The following is a 10,544-nucleotide window of genomic DNA, read 5'->3' as shown; positions in this document are numbered from 1 at the left end:
CGCTCAGTCTTCCTGGTCAGGTGGCCTGTAGCAGACCCCCACCATGATGTCACCTGTCCCTGCCTTCCCTTTAATCCTGACCCACAAGCTCTCGGTCGGCTTCTCATCCATCCCCAGGCAGATCTCCATGCACTCCAGCTGGTCATTGACATAGAGGGCGACACCCCCTCCTCGTCTCCCCTGCCTGTCCTTCCTAAAGAGCCTGTATCCCTCCATCCCAACACTCCAATCATAGGAGCCATATTCTAAATATTTTACTTTCATGTATACAGATACTAGTGCCACATCTATGTATTCAGATCTCATTCTGGAGAATATTTTGTGAGCTAATTTGGTTTAGGTCTAATCTCTAGGCAAGATCCAAATGAAAGATTTCTGCTGACTTTGGCCTTTTTGTCAGATCCCTGAACTTTTGATGAGTGCAACTTTGTCTGATTCTGTGTATCTGTAGATTTTTAATGTAGCAAAAGCATTTGGAGCACTGTGAAATTTACTGTGAAGTTAACGCTCATAGTTTTTACTTTAAGATTTGACAATTTGTTGAAATCTATGTACTTATCAAAGTCATTTTGATCACCACAAAGATTTGAATTTAAGTAAGATATAAAAGAGCTCTTTTAAAAGGCTACCATTTGTTCAGGAAAGAGGAATAGCAGGAAGAGGTGTTGCCTTCTGTGCTGATTGCTCTGAGTTGCAGGAAGAGGGAAGGTTTTCTTCCTTGGGGGAAGGGGATGGAGAAAAGGAGAAAGAAGGCATATTTAGAGTTTCTTATGGAGCACTAGGCAAGGGATATCAGAAGGTGATACTTCAGACCAATCATCCAAAGCATAGAGTTTTGTAGTGATGGGGGACTTGAGCTAGAGCAGTATCTGTTTGGAAAGGTCACAGCCTACAGCAATTTTTTGCAAGTTGCTGGTGAGAATTTTCATACAGAAGTTGGAGAAAGTCTCCAGGCCTTTCTGTGATTGACTAACTACTAATTTTAGGCTTACTCTTACATTTTCAAGTGGACGATTAAAATCCATTCTTAGAAAAGGCAGGTGGAAGAATGTTAAAAAAATAAATAAACCCACAAAAAAAGCCCAACCCAATAGACTTTAAAAAGACAACTTTAACAAATTTGAAAAAAAAAAAAGATAAATTAAATCCTCTGAGAAACAAGCACATGGGTAAATGGAATTCAGAGTAGCTGACACTTCCCTAAAGTATAAGGGTGCTAACTCAAACTCTTGCACTCCAGAGGAAAGAAAAGGTAGTACACAGCAAGGGAAACTAGGCCAAATTATAAACTATATGCATGAAGTAAGAATACAGAAACAAACCCTGAAAGACTGAGGCACAAGTGGAAACCCGGCTATCGGTGTAACGAGTTTTATAGAGACTCACTGCTATTGCAGGGGCACATTCAGTTCCACAGAGGCCTTTCCTAAGACTGGTGCTACTTAATATTTTCATTTACAAGTTGGATATTGGGAAAAAGTCTGTTTATTAAATTCACAGATTATGCCTCCCAGAAGGAAGTATGCTGGAAGGGAGCATTGGAATTCAGGATGACTTGGACAACTTATGGAAATGTCCTAAAACTATGGTGAAATTCTTTAAGGTCAGTACCAAGTTTCCCACTAAAAAAGGATTAGTCAATCGTGTAAATGCAGGATAGCTAAGTAGCAGCTCTTCCAAAGTGGATGCAGGAAATAGTGAATTGCAAGCTGAACGGTGATTCAGGTATTGCAGAAAGGGAAAGGAAAAAGCAATACTGTATTGGGAAGTGTTAATAAGAATACTGTTTTCAGATATGTGAATTCATCTGCCCACTGCTTTTGCTGTCCAGAAAGCATCAGTTGCAGAACTGCTTTCAGTTTTAGGCATTGCTATGCAAGAAAAACATGATGCTGGCCATGTGTGTATGTCTATTCAGAGTGTGTGTGCGCCACCTCGCTGCTGGCTAGGCCTGGCGATACGGACCTGCAGCAGCCTTGGTTCTATTGAGCTACCAGATTTGGCAATTCATGACAAGTGTGTTTGGAGAAAGCTCAAAGACAGACAATAATAATTATGAGAATTGTGAAGAAATGAAAGTTTTCTAGGTAAAAGAGAAGTAAAGGAGAAGACAATGCTCTTTAGTATGTAAGAATAAATGCATAAGGGAGGGAAATAAGCTGTTGTCCAGATTCAAGTACTCACAGCAAAGGAGATTAAGTTTAAATATTAGGGCAAACTACCTGATAGATAGGAAGGTCGATGCTAGTGTAGTTTGCATGGGTAAGCTGTAGAACTTCCATCCATAGAGGTTTTTAAAGAGTACGTCCTACAGCCTTCAGTGATGAATGCTGTTGTTCATCCTGCTTTTATTTGGGGAATAGTTATGGCTTCCTTTACACTTGCATGCTTTGATCTTATTTCACTTACAAATTTCTCATTTTATTTTGATTTGACATTGAAAATCCCATGTTTTATGATGCCAGATGTGTATCTGCTGATAGGAAGTTGAGGGATTTGTCCTGTTGGACCTCTAATGTCCTGCAGCAACTGAGTGAATTCCAGGTCCTCTGCAGCTGGAAGGCTAAGCCTCAGACCCAAGCTTTCAGAAGAAGTTTTTGGGGTCTCATAGGCTTTGACTGAGGCTTGGGTCTAAGAGCTTTTTGTACGGAAAACTAACAATCAGGACCTGAAGACAAATTTTAAAGTTGACCGGTCCTTTGTGTTGACATAGCTTTTTAAAATGTTAATATAACTCTTGTTTTGTCTTTTTTCTGTGTCTCTTTCCTTGGATGAACATATATTGCTTTGCAAGGTGCACTTATTCTGTGTGAGGTGGCTTGAAGCAGCATACAGATGCTTCTTGCTCTTTGATGACAGATATTTAGCAGGCTGAGGGCTATCAAGGAAGGATTCTTCCAACATCATTGGTACTTATCTGTCTCATCCGAGTAGCTGTGCTAGGGGTTCATGGTGCACTGCTATATGAAGCGGTAATTATTTATTGATTTATTTCACTGCAGAAAGCCTTCCATCTTCATTCTGTGAGATGAAAAAGGAATCTTTAAAGCAGAATGTCACAGAAAATATCTGAATGATAACTCTAGGATAAGCCACAGTGAATGGGCCCTACTTCTAGCAGTGTACAAAGGCTGAGGCAACAGGCTACTCTGAAGCAAGTTCCCTCAGTGGACCCCTTTAGAGAGGGAGGGAGGAAAGGTAGTTCTGGTTCACGTGGGAGAGAAGTAGCTGTGGAGCCTTTGCAGGATGAGGGCCAGGAAGTGAAGTGAGGGAGATCTGAATAAGGAAGAGTGAACAGAGTCGATGTTTGATGATGGTGGTTCTGTTGGGAGAAATGCAGCCCCACAAGCACAGCTGGTCAGGGCTGCAGGAAGGGGAGGCAGGCGTTGGGAGGAAAGTGAGGAATTGCTTAGCGCAGTGTCAGTTGCTGTAGTACCTCGTTAGAACGCTGCTAATGCGGGTACTGGTGACTAGTTTCTCTTCACACGTTGTTTTGCTACTGCTGTCAGCCTGGAAGGGATTTGGTAGTGGCTGCCCTTGGGCTGCACCTGCACACCTCATGGAGTTTGCTTCTTTCATGTCTGCTGGACATGTCTATCAGAGCAGTCATCAACCCCATTTGCCTTCTGTGAAGGGCCTGAATATAATGTCTCCTGGAGATGGAGTCATTTCTGATTTGGTAATGGGGACAGTGCCTAGAGTCAGCAGTACCTGTAAATGAACAGCCTCTGCTGCAGCCCAGAAGTCAGAGACTGGTTATAATTGCAAGAAGGAAGAGGAGGCTGGGCTTGAGAGCATGTTGGGCCATACTGAAAACACTGACAGGAGCTGTATGAGACACAAAACTTGGATAGGGAGAGAGATGGGAGCCTCCTAAACTGTTACAGGCTGCTAAAGAGCAGAAATTTAGTCCACATACACTCTATGATTTTGTTTCCAATCCCTGTTGAGCATATCTGGAGGGGAAAAAACACGGTCACATGTAGCCTAAGGCAGTGACATTGTCTACAAAGTACACAAGAATGGAGACTTGATATGTCCCCACTTTCTTGAGAAACGTTTCCTTTCTGCCATAATGAAAATAATGACATCAGACAGCTTGTTGCTTTACTTTACTATTTTGGGAGTATCAAATCTCTGTGCTGCTTTGAGAATAGCAGTATGGCCTTGCTGGAATAGTTGGAAGGTGGGGCCAGGAAACATGGAAGATCGAGCTCACATCATACTCTAAAACAACTACAAGCAAGATGCTGCATCTTTTGCTGAGAAGACATTCTGCATACATGTCTTAAAAGAACTATGGATATTAGAGCATCAATATGCTGTTACAGAGGAGTGGCTCTTCAGTTGCTGCCCTCTCATACCACTTCCTCTTAACAGGTTAAGTGACATGCTGTGACACACTGAGGATTCAAAGGCGGTCAGGGAAGTTGATCTGGATATCATTTAGGTGAACCCTATCTTGTGGTCTGCTAGGGAGAAAGCTGACACACAGTGAGCCTCTTCCAACAGCATCACTGTACTGAGAAAGCAACAACACTAAAGAAATTCCTGGTGGGAATCTCACTGAGTGCTTTTCTGGAAAGTTTCACATGGGAGTCCTCAGTGGAAGGACTGCTACTTGATGTCAGCGAAGTCCCTAACTCTAAGTACCTGTGCTTTGTTCAGCAAGGAACAAGGAGGCAGGAGTACTTCTGCAGAGGAAGAGGTTTCGGTGTTAGTCTTCACTCATGATCAGTCAAGATATCACCATTACTGGGCGTTCGTATTATTGCAGGTGCTGCAGCAGTAGAGAGCAAAAGATCTCTTTAGCACTGAATGCAGGTGCTTGTCCTACCTTTGGGAGGAGACATTGTATTGCTGCTGCAGTACAGGAGATAGGGAAGGAACAATAAAAGACACTGTGGTGTGGGGGCAGGGGTGGAGGTTTGGCTGGTCAATCCTTGTTTGTTAATGTGCACTGGGAGGGATTCTCGCAGCATTGCATCGAGAGGGTTTTTCACATGTTTCTTGCCCACCAACCAGTGCATGTTTGGAATGTCTCTTAAATCACTGCAGAGGGTTGTGGTCTGGCCTGCAACAGCGCCTACTGCCAGGGAGTATGAAAAGCATTAAATTGCAACAGAGTAGTATTAATTTCCACAGAATGCGCCCTGAGGATTGCCAGAGGTTGCCAGAAGCATTTCAAAGGAAGAACCTGTCTTTAGGGCACATAATAACTTAAGAACAAAGTGTCTTTAGGTCATCTTTGTCAGCTCAAGGAAGGAATGAGAGTTAGGAACAATCCTTCCCTGGAAAGGAGGGAACAGGAAGAGGAGATGCTAAGCATGAACGAGTGTCATGTTGGTAAATGCCAGTAATCCAAGAGGTAGCAAGAGCTCCGGATTCCTAATATCTTACTACATCTATGTAGTGCTTTTTTGTCTGTGTAAAATTAGCAACTGGATTTTAATATTTATCATCATCTGTGGCCAGCAGGTTGATCTCCAAACACTGAATTAGCTTTGGAGCTGGATGGTAGCTTGAGCCTATCACTTCAGGCTCCTCCACTGACTCTGAAAGCACTCATTAGTACTTTTCTGCGCTGTGATGCCCTGTCCAGGAAGCAACCCAGGTTGAGCCCTCACCTCTTCTTACTCCTCAGCAATGCTTCATGCCTCTGTTTCCTCTGTTGTGGCACACTTAGTCATGCTAACTTTCAGTGCACCAGGACAGGATCTCTCTGGATGGAGAAGTGGGGAAGTTGGCCTGAGGAGCAAGCGTAACACTGGAATACAAGGCACTAAGGAATACAAGACAAAAAACCCAAAGCTGATTCCTTGGGGTCTCTATAGGTGAGTCCCAGAAATGCTTGTCTTTGATTCTGTCCTCATGTATGCTAGATCTCCCTTTTTAGCAGTACCAGGCCAAATGAAACATTCTGAAATGGTTAAAATGATTTGTTTTGATTCTGTCCAAATATTTTTCTTTCTTTTGTGGATACTGGGTTTTCTCTGTTTGTTTTTTTTTTTTTTTTCTTTTTCTTTTCAATACTGTAGGATTTTTTCTCCAAATCAGAATGCAAACCAGACTTTGAATTTTTTTGTGAAAGATGCATTACTGTTCTTCATCTAGGTCTATAAATAGTGTTTTAATAGTTTGCATAGTTTTCCTTTAGGGCCCATTCCTTCTTTCATCTATTGTCTGCTCACTTTGTGGTTAATGCTAAGGGTTGAAAAGATTTTGTTTTTCTTCTCTGAAATATCCACTCTCTTGAAAATACTTTACTTCAAGAGATGTCTTACTGGCACCCCAGGATCTTGAACTTCATAAGCAGAAAAACAGAAAACAAAAATGTAATAAAACCTATCAATTGGTTGTCCTTAATGACTCACTTAAACAGCAGTCATGCTGGTTTCTTTTTTTGTAATGGCCCCCGGGGGCATTCTTGGTTTTCTTCCTTTTTTTTTTTTTTTTTTTTTTCTTTTTCTTTTCAATACTGTAGGATTTTTTCTCCAAATCAGAATGCAAACCAGACTTTGAATTTTTTTGTGAAAGATGCATTACTGTTCTTCATCTAGGTCTATAAATAGTGTTTTAATAGTTTGCATAGTTTTCCTTTAGGGCCCATTCCTTCTTTCATCTATTGTCTGCTCACTTTGTGGTTAATGCTAAGGGTTGAAAAGATTTTGTTTTTCTTCTCTGAAATATCCACTCTCTTGAAAATACTTTACTTCAAGAGATGTCTTACTGGCACCCCAGGATCTTGAACTTCATAAGCAGAAAAACAGAAAACAAAAATGTAATAAAACCTATCAATTGGTTGTCCTTAATGACTCACTTAAACAGCAGTCATGCTGGTTTTGCCCTAATTATTATATGTTAGCCATCTTTGGTCAAAGGAGTCAACTGTGAATTCAGTAAAATATCTTGCCATTCTGGCTGGGAAGAGCATTTGTTTAAGTTCATGTGAGGAGTTAAAATGCTTTGAATGCTTTATTTTCCTTCTTCCCTCTGCCTTTCAAAAAGCAGTTTTGAAACCATACAGAGTCTACCAATTACTTAGTAATGCAGGATTACTGTTAACACTCAGTCAATTACTGCACCCTAATTAGAAATAAATTAGCACTCTTATAAAGACAGGCCTGGTTTCTATTCACCATTTTGTGAATGTGTGAGCAGAACAGTACTTCAAATCAGATCTCGCCCATAGCATCAGTACTATCCTATTTTTACTGGAAATATCTCTGTGGATGCACTGCTGTTGTCTTATTTGCCTCTTTTATAGTAGCATCACACTGGTGGGCCAAAGTCATAATGGCTGATGGACTGATAACTTTAAGTCTTGATACTTCTTTATCATTTCCAGCCATTTCCATGAGTGATCAATTTGAAGTTGACATTCTTCTAAGCCTTATACAATATTCCAGTTCCTCTCCTTGCTTACTGGTGATGCCACACATCTTCATGTCAGTGGGTATCACATGCCTACTTTTCAGGCTAATGCCATTAATGAATGTATGGAGCAAAATTTGTCCCAAGATTGATTCTTTTAGTACTCCATTAATGGCTTTTGTTTGTTCATTTTAATCTCCTTAATATGGTCTAATTCAGTTTGACTTTTGGATGTTTTTGTTTCACTCTTGCCTTTCCTGACATCTTATTCAGAGCTTTCCTTGGTGATATTTCTCATTTTCTATTCCGTTCCCATTCTTTTACATTTGGAGTTCTGCTTATTACAATTACTAGATATTCAGGTATTAAGTTGGATATTCATCCGGCTGGGTTTAAACTCTAGGGGAAGTTTTCTTCCTTTTCCTTAGATTTCACATTTGAGATAACTTCTGTAGCTTTAACTTAAAAGGGTTTCCAGATCTGATTTTTCACTGAAGTCATTCAACCTTTAACTATCACTCTCGGTTTCATGGCTTAATAGTGTGGTGCTGTGTGTGAAGGTAATCAGATATTCTGAAAAATTAACTCGGTTGGAGTTGTCTGTTGACCTTCACAGGAAACCTGGTATGTTATCGTTACCCTGATCAAGCAAAGGACTAAAGCATGTAATATGCAAGTAATCTATTGGGAACTTGGTGATGTTATTAAAGCAATTGCTCACGCTTTTTTCAACGTCAGAAACATTCTTTTCTTCTTCCTATCAGGTATGGTCTTTATATCCTGATTTAATGCAGTTTTATATATGATCTGCAGATTTCTTAATGCCAGAAAGGCACTGTTACAGCTTCCTAATTTCTTATGTGACAGAGTCTGTAGATTTTTACTTAGGGGAGCATCTTAGTAAATGCTTACTGAAGAGCTCTCCCGTTTCTGCAATGGCTTTGGGAAGAGGAAGTCACCAAACTTCTCCATGAATAGCATGAATACCCAAGGCAGAATCCAACATACATCTCTGTCTAGATTTTCCTGTGATTTGAGTGAAATAACAATCTTTCAAATAAAATGTTTCTAAGAGTGTTGTGAACCCTTGCAGTCTAGGCTACTCAAGACTGTTGTGTATAGGCTGAGGAAGTACACATGTACTGCTCAAGAAGTATGTACAAACTAATTCTTCTTTAACCAAAACGGTAAATATATTCATACATTCAAGTGGCATAAAAGTGGCATAGCTACCTCAATGTGCAATGCAGGTTTCTATCAGCTGAAGAGCTCACGCAGTATATCCTCACAGTAGCTTTACTGTTACTCAGATTCAAAGCTTGACAATTCAGTCTTTGGTCCAAAGGCTCTGAAGGCCAATGTCCTGTGAAAGAAGGCAGCTGACAGAAACACAAAGGCTTCCTTGAAAAGTGTGTGCGCTTTTGGTCTGTTACCAAAGAAAACGCATCCCCGCTGAGACTAGCACTGTTGTTGGCAGTCTCAAGGGAAAGGGGAAGGTCTGATTTACACTTTATTCCCTGAAGAAGGTCTGTCTGGTTAAGAATCACACCAAGCTGGCAGAGCAGCATGCGGAAGCCTCTCCTGCCATGGCTTGCACTGTAGTTCCTTTGGGGGGAGAATAGATGGGTTCAGTGTACAGGTCAGTTGATCTTTGTGCTAAGGAGCAGATCTCCAACCTTAGATAGCACTCCTTCTGAGCTTCCCGGCAGTGTTGCTCTGCTGAGCAGTGGTGTGTTTGTCTACATGCATATTGAAAATATAGCATATTGTGGGGATTTAAAAATATTTATTTGCAGTGTTGCAATGCCTCAGTGTGTCAAGTTAATTCAAATCACATTAAAGACTAGCATATAGTGTGTGATATAACAGCAACGTAATAGGATTGATAGAATTCATCTTGACAGGACACAAACGGACAGGTCAAATAAGGATAGCTGTCATGGTTTAACCTCAGCTGGCAACTGAGCACCACACAGCTGCTTGCTCACTCCCCCCGCCCCTGGTGGGATGGGGGAGAGAACCAGAAGAGTAAAAGTGAGAAAACTCGTGGGTTGAGATAAGAACAGTTTAATAATTGAAATACAATAATAATAGTAATAATAATAATATTGGGAAATATTATTGGGAAATATTGGGAAATATTTTCCTTACCAAAGGAAAATGCATCTCCATGACTAGCATGGTTGGTAGTCTCAAGGGAAAAGAGAAAGTCTGATTTACACTTTATTCCCTGAAGAAGGTCTCTCTGGGTAAGCTTTGCATCAAGCTAGCAAAGCAGCGTGCAGAAACCTCCCCTGCTATGGCTTGTACTGCCATCTACTTACTAATTACACTGAAATTTTCTGTAAATCCTCTATTAAATAGTATTCAAATAGGCTTTATGAAAAAATAAAGCAAGTTAAATAACACACTGGAAATTCCTAGAGCCTTCTGCTGATTATGCATGAAGTTATTAGTTGTTGTTTTTAATACCGAGAACACTCCATCTTGTTGATTCACATTATTTAATAACATGCTATAGTTCTCTTAGGGTGCTTATAATTGTCTGAATAGTCTTTATGATTGCTTTTTATTACTTCATTTATGTGTAGAGCTGCATGCATTCTTAGTGTCCATCATAAAATCTGAGCTAGGAATTGCTGAATAAAATACTTGTGCAAACATAGAATGAATATTTAAAATAAAACCAGATAATTAACATTTCTGGTTTTTACAATCCTTTTTATTTGTGGTCATTCAGAAGAGTGATGTTTTTCTTTTTTCCAACCAATGCTTGTGAAAATCAGAAGTTTTGCCCCTAGGTATAAATACATTTTAGTGAGCACATTAACATCAGAAATGCTCTGGAGGCTTCTCATGAGTAGTCATGCATCAGCTCAATTTTGAGCAGAAATTCAGGGGTGAAAGAGCTTATTCTCAGAGATTTGAAGCTAACTGCAAATTTTAGTGCTTTCTTGGATTGACAATGTGGTATGATCAGGAAATGGGAACTTTGAAGAAGTATAGCAGAAATGTATTATATAGAACCATAGAATCATTTAGGTTGGAAAAGACCCTTAAGATCATCGAGTCCAACCGTAAACCTAACACTGCCAACTCCACCAGTAAACCACATCCCTAAGTGCCACATCTACATGTCTTTTAAATACCTCCAGGGATGGTGACTCAAT

The sequence above is a fragment of the Aptenodytes forsteri genome, unplaced genomic scaffold (genome assembly GCF_000699145.1).
Source record: "Aptenodytes forsteri isolate BGI_AS27 unplaced genomic scaffold, ASM69914v1 Scaffold114, whole genome shotgun sequence".
Lineage (NCBI taxonomy): Eukaryota > Metazoa > Chordata > Aves > Sphenisciformes > Spheniscidae > Aptenodytes > Aptenodytes forsteri.
The sequence above is the reverse complement of the archived record's forward strand: the minus strand, read 5'-3'. Positions refer to the sequence as shown.